The sequence below is a fragment of the Protopterus annectens genome, chromosome 2.part1, assembly GCF_019279795.1.
Source record: "Protopterus annectens isolate FY-2018-M chromosome 2.part1, PAN1.0, whole genome shotgun sequence".
NCBI lineage: Eukaryota > Metazoa > Chordata > Ceratodontiformes > Protopteridae > Protopterus > Protopterus annectens.
In genome coordinates, this window is record NC_056729.1 from 716,221,557 (window position 1) to 716,238,573 (window position 17,017).

Sequence of the window (17,017 nt, forward strand, 5' to 3'; positions counted from 1 at the left end):
AGAAATCCCAGTCCCTCAGAGCCACACACTCCAGGGATCTAAACATTGTCATCATAATAAACAAAACATGCTGGAGGGATAGGTTCCTGACCCAGAGACTCCCCAGACTCTGGAATTGACTGCCCATACATGTCAAGCAGAGCTCATCTTTGGCCCTCTTCAAAAGAAACCTTGATGATTGGATGGGAGAAAGGAAATTCACCTTGGGGATCATGTCAGTCACCCTGCTAGACAGGGGTCCAGGGAAGTAAATAGTATGGGATGAAATAGCCAGGGAATTGTTGTGGCTAGGCTTGTATAGGCCCCAGTGCCGATAGCCTAGTACCAACCTATGAACCTATTTGTAAAGGTATCAGGCACTACAGGGATGTAATAGCACTGAAGAACAGACACCAGTGTAAACAATTGCATACCCACAACCAAGTCCACCACAGTCTTAGTCACATACTGGTAAGCCAAATGAACAGTAGAGTATAAGGACTGTGAACAAAACCATCAGCATGTTTGCCACTCACACACTACACCTACATATACTGGCCCAATTCACAGTGTAGTATGAAACCTGACTGTGGTACAGGACATGTCTCAGTCCTCCCCTACAAACATATACAGTTGATAGAGCACCAGAAACTGGGGCAGCATGCAAAGTCAGACAGAAAAGGACCCATAACACTTACATCTACCCTCCTCCCTGCACAGGCCAAATAACATATTCACAATACACTGCTACACAAACCTGACAATCTGTCAACAATCGCCAGAAATACACAGACCTCCCAACTGTACAGAGTCCCACAGAATGTCCAGGCTTTGTCCTCATATATAAGGCCTCTTACACATAAAATGGCTGGCAGTCTGATACATCACTGGGATGATATCAGGAATGAAGTCACTAAATATGATATACCATACCTATCCACCTCTTACTGAATGACATCTGGACAAAGCTGGCCATACGTGGGAGATAGAGGCCCAAACACAGGGGCATCATTGACATATTGCTGTTATAAAGGGAGAAATTTGCTGGTGTAACAGGGTTTGTTGTAACATATCCATTCTGAGAAATAACAAGTCAGAAACACAAATGAATGTTATTGTTTACTGATTGCAATTCTCAGAGTATGCTACTGAATTTCCAAACCAAAAAATGTGTAACACGCCAAATATAAGTGTCCAAACTCTGGTCAGTCTGTGGATAGCCCTACATTTGAGAGTAATGTCAACCACATAATATTGTCCGACTTAAACTCATGTAGAACAGCCATATCCACACAAACCCTGTCAAACTAGCAGTACTTTAAATGTGTATCAGCAATACTTACATTCAGTCCCTATGTATGGAACATTCTCCACTAGATTGTTGGGCTGTCTCCACAGTGTTTGTTGTAAGAAGTATCCTCTATGATGCTGTTTGTCACACACCTCTATGAAGTCCTCCTCACAGGCAAGGTAAAGGGCCAATGCCCACATGAAGTACTCCATTATAGGACTGTGTTTCCATGCAACTGGCTATTGTAATGATACCACACTTGTTCTGCATGCAGTTAGCAAGTGGGGGACTCCAACTGGTGCATAGGCCATCAGCTGCCCATGAGCCTTACCTACAAAAGACAAGCTGCTGCCTATGCAAAACAGATGTATAAGAGAGGGGGGGGGGGGGGAGAGAGAGAGAGAGAAACAGACAGAAAAAACAAACATCAGCCAGCAGGATATAACCACCTACACTTGCAAAAAAAGAACAGGTATGTCAAACAAGTATGCATGCAATGGACTGCAGTAGGAGGTATATAATAATGGGAAATAGGAAGTTTAACATATATGGCTCAACAAGACTTACTGTACTGATATATTGCTGCTCAGAACACATGGCCATAGCATCTGTGTCTGTCTGCAGTGACATAGAATACAGCTCAGGCCCCTGAGTCACCCCAGGAAAGGATGGCTCACATATGACTACTACTGGAGTGTGTGTTGAACAATACTGACTGTGACTCTGCTAGGCCAACTACTTCCAGAGGTATATCATCTGGACCAACAGCCTTGTTAAACTTCTTCATAGCTATCCTTACTTCCCCCTTGATACTCTGTTGCACTTCCTGATTCACCATACCCACATTATCCAACCATCTCTCACTCTCTCTCATTCTCCTCATTCAACAGCCCATGAAAATACTGTTTTCATCTGCTCTACACACTCTCCTTGCTTGTGAGTACGTTGCCACCATTACCCTTTATCACTCTTATTTGCTGAACATCCTTTTTAGCTATGTGCCTTTGTCTAGCCAATTGGTACAGGTCCTATCCTCCATCCCTGGTGTCCAATCTTACATACAACCCTTCAGATGCCCCATCCTTAGCCTTTGCCATCACTCTCTTTGCCATGCACTCAATCTCCCTATACTCCTGTCTACTTTTTTCATCTGTCTAACAATCCCACTTCTCCTTCACCAAATTCTTTTTCTGTATACCCTCCTGTACTCCCTCATTCCACCACCAGATCTCCTTGTCCTCCTTCCTCTGTCCAGATGGCACACCAAGCCCCATTCTACTCATCTCCTTTATTAGCTCGGATGTAGTTACACAGATATTTGGAAAGTCTTCACTGCCACTCACTGCCTATCGTAACTCTTCTCTGAACCAATCTCGCAATCATCCTTTTACAGTATCCACCATTTGCTTCATGGTGCTCCCTCACACTCCTCCCCGTCTTCTTGATCACCAATGTTATCCCGCAGACCAACATTCCATGCTGCTTAACTACACTTTAGACTGTCACCACTTTACAGTTTCCATTCCCCTTCAAACAGGCCCACCTGCATAGGAGATAATCCACCTGTGTGCATCTCCCTCCACTCTTGTATGTCACCCTATGCCAATTGGTCTTGTAAACATACATATTCACCACAGCCATGTCAAACCTCTTTTGCAAACTCCAAAACCATCACACCTTTTGCATTCCTTGGCTTAACACATTACGTACCCATCACTTCTGCAACCCCTTGGTCCCCTTCACCAACTTGCACATTAAAATCTGCTGCAATCACCAGTCTCTCACCCTTGGGTATACTCATCACCACCACATCCAACCACCCCAAAGTACTCCTGTCTCACCCATCACACACACAACTAGCAGAGCATATGCACTAACAACTGTCATCATTACACCATCAATACTCAGCCTTATAAATATCACTCTATCCAACACTCTTATCACCTCCAAAAACACCCTTGGCATAATGTTCCTTCAGGTTAAACCCTACACCATGCCCACCCCCATACACACCAAGATAGAACTATTTGTACCTGACTCTGATACACACAGCCATACCCCCCTTCCATCTGGTCTCTGACACACACAATATATCCACCTTTCCTCTGTCCATCATATCAGTTAGCTCTGTCCCCATACCAGTCATACTTGCAACATTAAAAGGTCCTACCCTCACTACCGCACTCCTAGCCTTTCTCCTCTCTGCCTGCCATATCAGCGGCGGACATCCTGCAGGGGGGTCTATATTATAAAATCGATGGTTGAAAACACTGAACACCATATGGTTGACACCATATGGTCAATGTCTTCAAACATCGAACTTATAAAAACAAAAAAAAAAAAGTACCCTAACGGGTTTAAGCAGGGGGTCCCCCACACCACCCACTACTTAAATATACCAACTCCGAGAAGGCACAAGAATGCAGTAAATGGAAATCTCCCCTTACGGAGATTTCCATTTACACATTTGATGTGTGCATTCGCTATTCTCGTGTTGATAATATTAGCTTCGATACTGTCGGCGTTTGAGAATATAATATAGACCCCCTCCAGGGTATGTCTGTGAATGCAAAGGCTACTGTACTATCTAATGATGTATGTGTGTTACATCAATATGAAGAAAGTTTCACTAGTCATAGCCCATAGCCCACCATGTATGTGTGGCGTCCCCCAGATGTCCTGACCTAACAGGTTGACAGGAATGACTGGGCAGCAAGAGTGTAATTACAGTGTGCCATACTGACATAGAACAGAAATGTATAGCAGGTATTACCTGTGGATATGTATGTATGGGTAGGTGAACCTGGCTGCCTCATAACAACTGACATGGGATGCAATACGTCAGCTAAATAAGCTGTACATGTTGTACACATGTGTAATCTTAGTTTCTGTGCATCCAGCAGAGTTACACCTCTACAGCTACTGGTTGTGGCATTGCCCTGACACAGACATGGGTACTAAGATAAGCGTGAGCATCACGTTAAAACTGTAGAGGTGTCCAGCTGTGTTTCCATGCCTACTACAAACAGATATATGACCACCCACATTGCTGTATGGCCTCAGCAATACCTTACTTGTAAAACTTGTCTCCACCAAAGTAGTAAACCCCTTTGCAGCAATACACAAAGCACACAACAGGATGCTATATTGGCTGTACAGGACAAAGCAGGAGCAGGAACCAACTAGGCAGCATGTCAACCTTTGTCTGAATGAGCATATTAGGTCACAGGTGGACTACTGTAAGGCTAACTTTGAGTACAAGTTGGACACATCCACTAAGGGCAATCACAAGGCCATCTTCACATATGTCTGCGGTCTCAGAGGTAACAACCCAACCCACCCTGTAATGGTGGTCAATCACAGCACATATACACACACACCATAGCTACAGCCAACCTACTGCAGACAGGTTTAGGGCAAACATCACCCCCTGGCTCACCATCAGTATAGGTGGCTATGCACAGCAAACTGCCTAATCAAAGTTAACAAAAGCAAGTCCCCTTGGGGTCTGATTACATTCCTGTCTGCATTCTACATGAACCCAGGAATATGCTTCAAGCTCCATTACACACTGTATGCAAGCAAAGCCTGAGCACCATTGACATCCCATCTGCAAGGAACATGGCCACTGTCATCCCTCTACACAAACATGAATGATGAATGGTGGTTTATGCAATGTACTGGCCCTCATTGGGGGGAACAGGACACATCAGGACTAGGAGTACAATGCATGTTCATACAGTGCTGCTAGGTACAGGGGTATGTGTTTGTAAGTCATGGCTAATGATAGTCAATATTCATGTGCTGGCTCTGTAAAGAACTATGGGAAATGTCTGAGGTCCTGTGATGTGTTTTCCTGTTTATGTCTTCCAGGTTCCATACAGTGGCAACCACCTTACACCGATGTGGAGACAGCAGCCATCACAGAAGCTGTAAGCTTAAACTATGCCATCTTTTTTGGTCATAGCCGACAAAATCAGTGGGAGTGGACTGCCCTGTGGGATAAGATCATCCACAGAGTGAACATCTTGGGCAACCATGGACGCACATATGACCAGGTCAGGTATAGAGCAACTGACCTGATACATCATGCCCGACAAAAAGCTGCTGCTGTAGTGAGAGACCGTACTACTACTGGTGGGGTCCAGCCACACAGGCCCCACTTACAGCAACAGAGGAGCTCCTTGCTTACCTAGGGGTAGCCCCTACACAACCTCAAACAGGGGAAACAGCAGTCATGGAGGTGGGTGGCACCCAGGCAACAGGTAAGAAGCATCCAGGTAAGGCCAAAGTGCAGATCAATGCAATGAAGTAGCATTTAAGCTGTCTTCCATAGAGTCTCTAGATGCATATGTCAGTGCAAAATGGGTTAGTGGGTGGGGTTTAGTAATACACACAAGTGCACATCTACTGTGAAGGACAGCAAATTGTGTAATATCATAGTGTGCACTGTACCTGTGCAGAAATGTAGCATTCATCTTATACCAATGCCTATTATGAATCTGCTGACAATATCTCTCCCTCACAACTACATAGGTCCCTCTGGTCTGCACATGGGACAATAGCCTGAAGCCAGTAAGTATGGGTTTTTCCTGTTGTGGCTCACCAGTTCTCCAGGCATGCTAAAGTTAATGCTTGTGACCATGCACACAACTGTTACACTCAGCTATTTAGCAACATCTGCATGTTCACTTGTGGTGGTGTTTACTGCATTGCATTACTGTGGTTATCACAGGGGCCTATTTGCAGGAGATGTCACATATCTGTAGCATACCTCACAGCCTGTCACTGCTGGACATCTGGACAAAGACTGACAAAATAGGGGGGGCAATGGCCCAAAAATAGGGTCATATTGTATAAAGTAGTAGTATACAGTGCATATAAATGGTGTACACAACTGTTAGAATGCCAGGTATTTGTGATATACAAAAATGCGAACACAATAGGCCATTTCAAAATACTGCCAACCTTTAATGTGACCTATAACCTGTATAATTCAATTGTAAAGCAAACAAATTTGTTAGGGGAACAATGATGACACATAACAATAGTACAACAACCTAGATGCATATGTGTGCACAGTCTGAAGCTACTACTGTATTGAGGCAGCTTTCAATATAACTGCAGCAGTACATCTTATTGGGTACACACCTGCCATCAATTACAGATACTATATGATTAACAACAAATAATGGTCAGCTTTCCTACCAGGATTATCCTAACATATACCCAGTTGCCTGCTACAGTGACAGCCATGGTTCACATAGAGCTGACAAAGCTGCTAAGGGACCACATGTTTGAGATGTATCATCCTGGAGAAGGGTACCAAAACATTTCAACAGCATTGCACATACCATGGAACACAGTGCAGACAGTCATCAAAAGGTGATCAAAATATGGGGCTACAGTGACATTGTGAAAGAGCGGACATCCCACCAAATTCTATGAGAATACAAGATCAAAACTGGCCAGGGAGGCTGCCAGGAGCCCTACAGCAACAGTGAAGGGTAACAGGAATCTCCAGCAAGTACTGGGTGTGTACTACATGTCACAACAACTTTCTATGGTCTCCATATGTCTTGTCTGTAGGGTAGGTTTGGAAGATGGCAGCAGTTCCTCACACCAAACAATATCCAGGCCTGGAGAAAGTCTGAAGACAATACATCAGGTCTCCAAAAATCAAGTGGGAAATGTGTTATGGTAATAAGGGACCATGGTTGAACTCTTTGGCCACAATTCTGACAGTTTTTTTGTCGCAATATAACCACTGCACATCACCACAACAACACCACCCCCACGGTGAAGCATAGTGATGGCAGTGTCCTGCTTTGGGGTTGCTGTTCACAAGTTGGAACTGGGGCTGTAGCCAAGTTGGAGGGGATTATGAACAGTCCCAAACACTGGTCCCTTGTAGCTCCAATCCTTCTGGTGTCTGCCATATAGCTGTGGAGCTGTGGCTAGTGAGTAGTTCCACCTTTCCATACAACAATGGCCTAAACCATACATCCACATCAACAATATGATAGCTTCACCAGAACACATGCAGCATTCTGCACTGGCTCAGCCAGAACCCACACCTACATCCAATAGGATATATGCAGGGTGACATGAAGAGGGCAGTGCACAGGGGATGCCCTTGCAATCTGACATAGTTGAAGGTGTTTTGCAAGGGAGAGTGTGAAAACATTGGCAAGTCAAGATGTGCCATTCTGATAGACACTTCCCCAAGAGGACTGAATGCTGTGATTAAATCAAAAAGTGCTTTAATAGAGTATTACTTTAAGAGTGTGCACACTCATAGAACCAGCCTATTGGACCTATTTAATTTACCATATGTTACCTGTAACTGATGTGTATGTTCTTCAGTTGGATTGCACAGGTTATATGTCATATGAAATCATAGCAATGTTATGACCTGATTTCTCAGGTCTCATGTGATATATCACAAAAACCTGGCATGTTAACAGGTGTGTGTACACTTACTATATACACTGTAAGCTTGGGAAGTTGTTTGAGTAACCAGCTTTGTTTTAACATACATATACTGCAGGTTATGCAGTCTGCACCTCAAATTAGGACATTAATTAATGGCACCAATCCACAGGTCAGCCCAGTAATGTATAAGACAAACACAGGAGTTATGTGGAACAGACCAAACATATGAGCCACACATCTAGACATTCAGCAAAACTCTGTACAGTTGGGAGGTATGTGCTGTAGGAGTTGTCACAGTGCTATACAGGTGAACAGCAATAATTTACATGGGTGCAATGTGTGCTAGGTGGTGAAGGGCCATCACCTACTAACACCACTCACATATCCCAGAGGTGTATATTAGTAGTAACAGTAACTGGATAGGGCTGCACTGCATGTTGCTGAGGGTCTGTCCGGAGTGTGTATGTTATTGTCTGACTGTGTGTCATGAATGTCCCCAGTCAGCTAATGTAAGGTCTGTGTAATGCCCTTGAGGCACCTCACCTGTATGTGTGTGTCTGTATGTGTGTGTGTGTGTGTGTGTGTGTGTGTGTGTGTGTGTGTGTGTGTGTGTGTGTGTGTGTGTGTGTGTGTGTGTGTGTGTGTGTGTGTGTGTGTGTGTGTGTGTGTGTGTGTGTGTGTGTGTGTGTGTGTGTGTGTGTGTGTGTGTGGACTAGTATGGTGTTAAGGTACCTGTAAGGTGAATAACATCATGTGGCCTTGTGTATAGCAGTGGTTGTGAGTGTGTAGACTTGTATAGTGACACATTATGAGTCACTACACACTCACAGCCACTGCTATACACACCACACACACACACACACACACACACACACATACACACACACACACACACACACACACACACACACACACACACACACACACACACACACACACACACACACTCTCATACACACTCTTACACACACACACACGCCAGTACTGACATTAGCAAACCAACCCATCTTGTTATTCATACCATACTATTCCATACTGTCGCACGGGGCTTATAGGGCTGAAGAGTGTCTACAGACAGCACTATGGCTGACGTGAACAGCAGATCTCCTATAGTAGACCTAGGAATGTGTCCTGAGCGTACCATGGCATAAAATATGAAACCATGCCCATCCAATGGATGTCATTCTCACACAAACAAGATACTCTTCTCTCACACAGGTTTGCCAGAACTGAGATTAGAACCCCCTACCTATCTATTTATTGTTACTACACTATTATTCATTTATCGCATATGCCACAGAGGTTATGGGGTGACACTTGTCCAAAAGTACTTCTAAGGTGAGGGACATCATCAGGCCTTGCAAATTATGACAATGGGTGATATACTGGGTGAGAGAGGCCACAAAATACTGTAACCTACACATATACACACTCAGACACCATAATACACATACACACATTTTCCAGGACTTATATTAGTACCCCTAGCTATGTAGTTATTGGTATTATAGTGTTATGGAGTTACCACACAGACCACAGAGCTTATAGGTTGGGGAGTGTCCCAAGGTATCTATATAGGGAATAACATCTACAGCACTTGCAAGGTATGACAATGGTAGTTGTACTGGGTGAGACGGTCCTCCAACTACTTTCTCCCACATGTTTACACACTCAGAAACACTTTTATACACATTAATGCACACACACACATTTGACAGTACTGAGATCCATAGGTTCAAAGATTCATAGATGTGTACTTGGCAAATGGCCTTGGAGGCTTTACAAGGCTAGCCCATGGGAATACACTGGCATCATGCCACCTGATGATACTCCCCAGTGTGTCTACTGAGCATAGTCACTGAAGTGATCCCCAGGGTGGGTATTCTATTCCTCATCCACTCCTCCAGATTTTTCTTGAAGAGGGCCAGTGATGTGCTCTGCTTGACATGTATGTGACGTCTATTCCATAGTGTGGCCAGTCTCTGGGTTGTGAACCTGTCCCTCCAGCATGTCCTGTTGATTGTGAGGATGGGGTTGAGGTATCTGGGGCATGTTATGTGGACAGATTGGTTTCTTCAGATGTAGGATTCCTGACAGGGTTGGGTCAGACATGACTTTGTGTGTCAGGCAGAGGTCGCACCTAAGTAGCCAATATGAGACAGAGAGTCATTGGAGTTGTTGAAGTCTGTCCATATGGGGCAAGTGTGTAGTACCTAAGATCCTCTTTGTGAAGTACATTTGCAGCCTGTCCTGTTGTTGCAGGTGTCCAGTGGGGTATATGGCAAATGGGCCATAATACACATTGACTGGCCTACTGAGGGGAGAGTAGAGGGAAACACTGTCCTTTTACTTCTCGGATTCAACACCCTTAGTCAGGAGAAGTGACACATGGAAGGACTTTTGGAAGACAGTGACACTGTGGTGGTCAACAGAGAGCTCACTGTCAACCTGTGTTCCCACTTCCCTTATCCCAACATCAGTGTTTAGTGATCCACCATCAACGTATTACTTTATGGGAACCATGTTGTACTCAAAGAGGATGGCAGCACATCATCTGCCATTGAGCTTATGTTCAGGGTTCTGACAACAGTCATAGGTCTCAGAGAGGTCTTTGTGAAGGACGTCAACCTCACTTAGGAGGGTAATAATAGTACCCATCTTGTAGTCATCTGCAAACATTGCCAGCCAGGGTGCCTTCATATTGGGCTGGTCCTCCGAGGGGACCCAGGTCCACAACCTGTGGGACTCCACTTGTGACTGTTCATCAGTCTGACATAGAGTCCGCTGCTTTCACACTGTGGGTTCTATCTGTGAGCCAGTTTGCAGGCCACCTACTGATGTAGGGATTGCTGCCTACCTGAGTGTGTTTGTCTATGGGGTGTGATATCCAAGGATTAGATGAGCTGCCTATCTTATCTATTCCATACTGTCGCATAATAATTGCACATGGCACAATTCTTATAGATCTGCAGAGTGCCTACAGGTCCCTCTACAGTGGATGACAACTGTGGGCCTTGTAATGTGGACATTGAGACATGTACTGGGTGGACAACTGCAAAAAGTAGCAAAAATCACCCCCAGTGGATATGGTTCTCACACAAACACAACCCCCCCAATAGACAGGATATTGTTCTTACATGCACACACACACACACACACACACACACACACACACACACACACACACACACACACACACACTGCACACACATTGCACACACACACACACACACACACACACACACACACACACACACACACACACACACACACACACACACACACACACACACACACACACACATTTGCCAGGACTGAGATTAGAACCCCTACCTATTTATTGCTACTACAGTGTTACACATTTATCGCACACACAATGGAGTTTATAGGGTGAAGGCTGCCCAAGTGTACTTCTAAGGTGAGGAACATCACCAGCCCTTGTAAAGTATGGCAATGGGTGATGTACTGGGTGAGTGATGCCACAAAATACTTTAAACTACACATATACACACTTATACAAATATATTTGGCAGAACTGAGATTAGAACTCCTACCTAACTAGTTTCTTATAATTATAGTATCACACAGTTATTGCATGTGCCACAGAGCTTATAATGTTGACCACTGATGAAAGGGACTTCTAAGGTGACTGATATCTGCAGGACTACTAAAGCAGGGCAATGGGAAGTATACTGGGTTCGAATGGACCCAAAATCTTTAACTTATAAACACACACACACACTTTTATGTTTACCAGGACTGAGATTATAACTCCTACCTAATTAGTTGTTTGTACTGTAGTGTTACACAGTTATCACATGTGCCACACTTTACATTTGCCAGGACTGAGATTAGAACTCCTACCTAACTAGTTATTTGTACTATAGTATTACACAGTTATTGCATGTGCCGCAGAGCTTATAGGGCTGGGGCCTGACAAAAGGGACTTCTAAGGTGACTGATATCTGCAGGAGTGCTAAAGTAGGGCAATGGAGAGTGTACTGGGTTTGAATGGGCACAAAATCTTTAACTTATAAACACACACTTTTTTATTTGCCAGGACTAAGATTAGAACTCTTACTTAACTAGTTATTTATACTTCAGTTTTACAGAGTTATCACACGTGCCACAGAGCTTATAGGGCTGAGGTCTGATGAAAGGTACTTCTATGGTGACAGACATCTTCAGGACTGCTAAAATAGGGCAATGGGAAGTACACTGGGTGGGAAAGGCCTGTTAATTCCTAGATCCTACTGACAATGCTCTAAGTGTATGAGCATGCCCAGTGTGACCTTCTATAGTAAATGTGAGACTTCATTCCAGGGATTGTTGCACTCCAGTCCGGTATTTTTTGTGCTACAGCCATACCTCTCAACCTGTTGGTGCAGGATATCTGGAGATAGCCTATCAAAATGGGGAGACAATGGGCCATATGGTGATTGTGACTATTTCTCTTAGTAATGTATGAGTTGCTAGGGTTAAAAGGTTTGTTTTAGCAGGCATCTGACATATATGACATTTGACACTGTCATGTATTGTTTCAGTACCTCGTGACGTATTTCCTCAGATTATCACAATGATTTACCAGAGGAATACAGGATGGATAATGCACACACCAATATTATGGACCAAATGCTAGGCATTCTTGCACAATGCAGCCTGTTGAGAAGTGTACCTACAACCAATTGACAGCTGGAGCTGTGGAAATGGTCCAGCACCTTGGTGATATATTACAATGGTGGAATTTCTATGCATTTCTGTTCTGGCATGATTTTATTTTCAGTCCACGGTTAGGTAATATAAGTCAGGCAGGATCAGGGTGACAGGCAGACTCCAGATAGATTTGTAGGGGATAGGATATGTGGGGGAGTTGTCCTGGGTCAGATATGCTGGCCTGAGTTACCAGTACATTGCATAGAGGTCTTCTCAAAGGTTGACTGGACTTGAAGGGTCTTGTATGTGTCAGACTGTTTGACCAGCCTGGAGGTGTTTGTGTGTGTCTCACATATATGTATGTCCCACCTCATTTGGCTTGGTGGCCACAGTTTGGGATGAGGATGTTGCATAGGATGAGTAATCAGGGAAGGGTGTGTTACTCCCCATGGCTGTGGGACAGGGTTCTGTGGGTGCAGATATGTCACTATCTTCCAGAGAACATCCAAGTCCATCTGTGCCCATGGAGACCTTGGCAATGGTGAGGGTTGTGTGGCCCCACCATTTCCAGTCCCTCTGTGCCTGTGGAGACCTTGGCAATGGTGGGGGGCTGTGTGGCCCTTTCCTGTTTTGTTCCTGCTGAAGCTGTTTCCACAGGATCATACTGTGTAGCATGGCACATACTATGAGCATATGTGCACATGTGGCTGGAGAGTATTGCAAGGCTCCACCGGATATGTCAAGGCAATGGAACCATGACTTGAGCATCCCAAACACATGCACTATAATGATCCTAGTTTGTGCATGTGCCTCATTATGGCATTCTTGCGTGGGTGTGTGTGCATTTCTGATGGGTGTCATCAGCCACAGCTCCAGTGCATAGCCAGCATCCCACACCAGATGGCCATATGGGATGTCCCCAGTGGCAAATGCCTGGTAGAGCTGTGACGAATGCCAGATGTGGGAGTCGTGATAACTTCCAGGGCTGCCAGCACATGCATTCATGATAATGCCCTGGGTATCACACACAGCTTGGCAGCTGATGGAGTGGAGCCCCTTGTGGTTTAGGCAGACCCTACCTCGGTCACTGGATGGTACTTTGATATGCATGTACATGCAGTCTATGGCATGCAGTTCCTCTGGGTAGTCTGTTACATGGTGGAAGAGAAGCATATTTCCAGTCCTCTCCTCATGGGTGCTGGGGAATTTAATGTGCTCAGTGGCAAGTGGTTGCATGGCATCCAGGAACTGGTGGAGTATCCTGGGTGCAGATGTCTGTGAGACCCCCATGATATCCCCAGCTGGTCTTTAGAAAGCACCTGTAGCTAGTATTCTTAGGGTTACACATACCTTTGTATCCACTGGGATAGGTTCCCCTCTGTTGGCTCTGCGTCTGAGGCAGGGTCAGCCCATCTCAATGATTTGCTGAAGTATGTCCCTGTCATCCCTGTAGCACTCTACTATCTCCAGATCATGTAGCCCCTGGTAGGTTACCCTAGGTCTGAACACTCTTCTCCTCCTTGGTCTGAGGTGGTCATCAGCATTATCCTCCTCACCGCTCTCAGCCTCTAGCACATACTCATAGATCAATATGACTGCAGCACCTAACATTTTTTGTTAGTTTTGTCAATTAAAATTTCCCCATATGTGTACACCTATGGTGCAGAGTTTGTGGGAAAAAACAGACTGAAAGGTGTTTGCACAATTTATTGTGGTGTGCTGCAGATACTGCTTGTGTGATTGGCTGAATACGATACATTCCATCTGCAAGCTATATTACTTGCATTTAACTGGCTGTATTCTGCTATTTCCCTTTGTTTTATTTTCTTGTTCCACTTGGCATTTCCTCCCGTTTTAAGGCCCAAGGTGCACCGTGCAAATACAGTGCCCAACTGTCAACAGTGCTGCCATTTCCTGTTTTTTTGGTAATTTTAAGTCCCAGTGTGCACCACGCACACCCTTTTAGGCAAGGTAAACAAAGGTATAAAGCCTCGAACACACCACCTTGCTTACATGTACACAGTGCTGCCATTTCCTTTTTTCTTTCTTTTTTTTTTTTGTTTAAGACCCGGTGAGTGCTGCGCACACCCATTTAGGTAATATACACAAAGCTATACAGCCTAAGACACACCCCCTCACTTAGCTGTGCTTAGCTAAGCATAAACATGGGCCATGGAGCTCCAATGTGCTTACAGCAAGCATGACACAATCCCTAATTCATGTTAGCTGTTCCTCCTGCCTACTCAATCGTGTTCTATCACCTATACGGTTAGGTGCAGTATTTTGTGATTCAGTAAATTTCCTCTCATTTGCAAACCACACCGCCTTAGTCCATAGTTACTGCACTAACACAGGCCTTTTCCCCTTGACAACCACTGTTCCTTGGTATTGTTTTGATTATGCATGCCATACACTATAATGGCAAAATGCAGATTTCACTTAAAATTGACTTTTGACTATTTTTTTTATTTTCGGCACCTTCACGTTTGCGCACCGTTGCCCTATGCTTAAACAGCTGAGATCGGCCAAAAAAACCCCCTTAAATTTTATAAAATTGAAACACTTTTCCATGCCAATGACCATATATTTGGCCATTGGTATGCCTACAGATTATAATACATGCTTTTATTTGAGCTGTCATGCCTCCGTTTTTGTTATTTGCAGAAATGTGTAACCGAACAAAATTCTGTAACTAATACTGTTCTTGCATGGATACCTGCCTGCTTGCTGAATCACTAATTCACCTCATTTGCATGTTTTTTACCAGCAAATGAGGTAATTAGTATTCTGCATGGCTTTCCATGCAAGAACAGTGTAGCCAGGCTTGTGCACTGTAGTTTCAGAGTTTACTGGATCGCTCGACGGCAGCTACACTGTTCTTGCACAGAGTTTGGTGCTTATTGAATCCCACCGATTATCTAAAACTTCATACCAACCATAAGCTGAACCAACAAAAATTCTAGAATTTCATTACATCACTGCTTAATCCAGGCACAAAGAGCAATCCAAAACTGCATCATGAGAAAACCCCTCAAGTAATAGCCACTCTCTTTAATTCTCAGTTTATCAACATTATAGCACACATCACTGCTAATTTTCCCCTTAGCACACTGTGGCACAAACTTTACAACACCATCAAAACTATCCTCTTAGTCTCCTTCCACTACACCCTCCCATTTTTTTCATGAGGCCTCTACCCACTCTATCCCCACTTTCACTCTTAATCCCATTCGAGCTGTTACAATAAACAGACTACTTTTCAGGCTCAGACCTTGCTCTAATGCTCCCAGCAACCTACCCTCGGAATATCTAAAAGTAGGAGTCAAAGCTATTGTCTGCCCTATAAGTATACTTTTTATAGATCCATTCAAGAATACTACATCCCTGAAATCTGGAAAAAAGCATTTATTCTTCCTCTTCATAAAGGTGGCAGCAGTACTGATTTTTCAAACTTCTGACACATCTCCATTCTCTCTCCTATCACCAAGATTTTAGAAAAATGTATACTGATTCAACTTATACACTTTCTACTTAACAACCAAATCATATTTCACACACAACATTGATTTAGACCAGGCCATAGTACTTCAACTGCCCTCAAATCTTTTATGAACCTACTTAACAGAGCCCGAGATGCTGGTAAAATTGCCTCCTCCCTATTTCTAGACTTTTCAAAAGCATTTGATGCTGTTTCTCACACTCTACTTTTAACCCAACTCTCTAAGATCATCAGCCCACCACTCAACTGGTTCTCAAGTTACTTAGCAGATAGACACCAGACTGTTAAATGGCAACAATCCATCTCTCCATATATCTTAACCTCTCTACCTGGGTCCCCCAAGGCTCTATGCTGGGACCTCTCCTATTTATCATTTTCATTAATAGTTTTCATTCTTCACTCTCTCAGAGATCTCTTACTCAATACATAGACAACTTCATTATTATATGCTCTGCAGATTCCATTTTCCGATCTTCAACAAGGTGCTGCGGTAGCGTTGCCTGTTCGATTCTCAGTTAGAACGTCTTCTGTGTAGCGACATGCATGAATGGGCATTCCTTCATTGAAGGTTGTGCGTTAGACCTGACAAGCCAGTACGTAAAACTCTACTGCCAATCACTAGCGGACCGGAGTTCCGCTGTGGCGACCCCTAACTGGGAAAAGCCGAAAGACACAAACAAACAAATAACTCAAATGGCCTTTACCTTCACTGAGACCTTGATGTACAACAATCATCTATCCCTTAACCCAAACAAAACTAAGCTCATACTATTCACCTCCAAGAAGACAACTCCCTTAAACAAAACCCAGTTCATTATACAGTCTCAAAGTAACACAGCAAGCAAAGTTGTCACCCACACAAAACTACTGGGAATAATTATAGATGAACACTTGAAATTTGACTTGCATGTACAACATAACATCAGCAAAACTCACCAAAAGCTAGGAATCCTCTAGAGGCATAAACACTTCATTAGCCCCTCCACAAAACAAGCCCTTGCTACCACTTACCTACTACCCTCTCTCATCTATGGTGCCACTATACTTACTAACCTCAGTCCTCTCTAAAGGCTAAGCTTGAGACATGATATAATAAAGTTGCTAGTAGCAGTTCACTACAAACGCCAAACACTCTTCCCATCACTGTACTGCTCTTCACT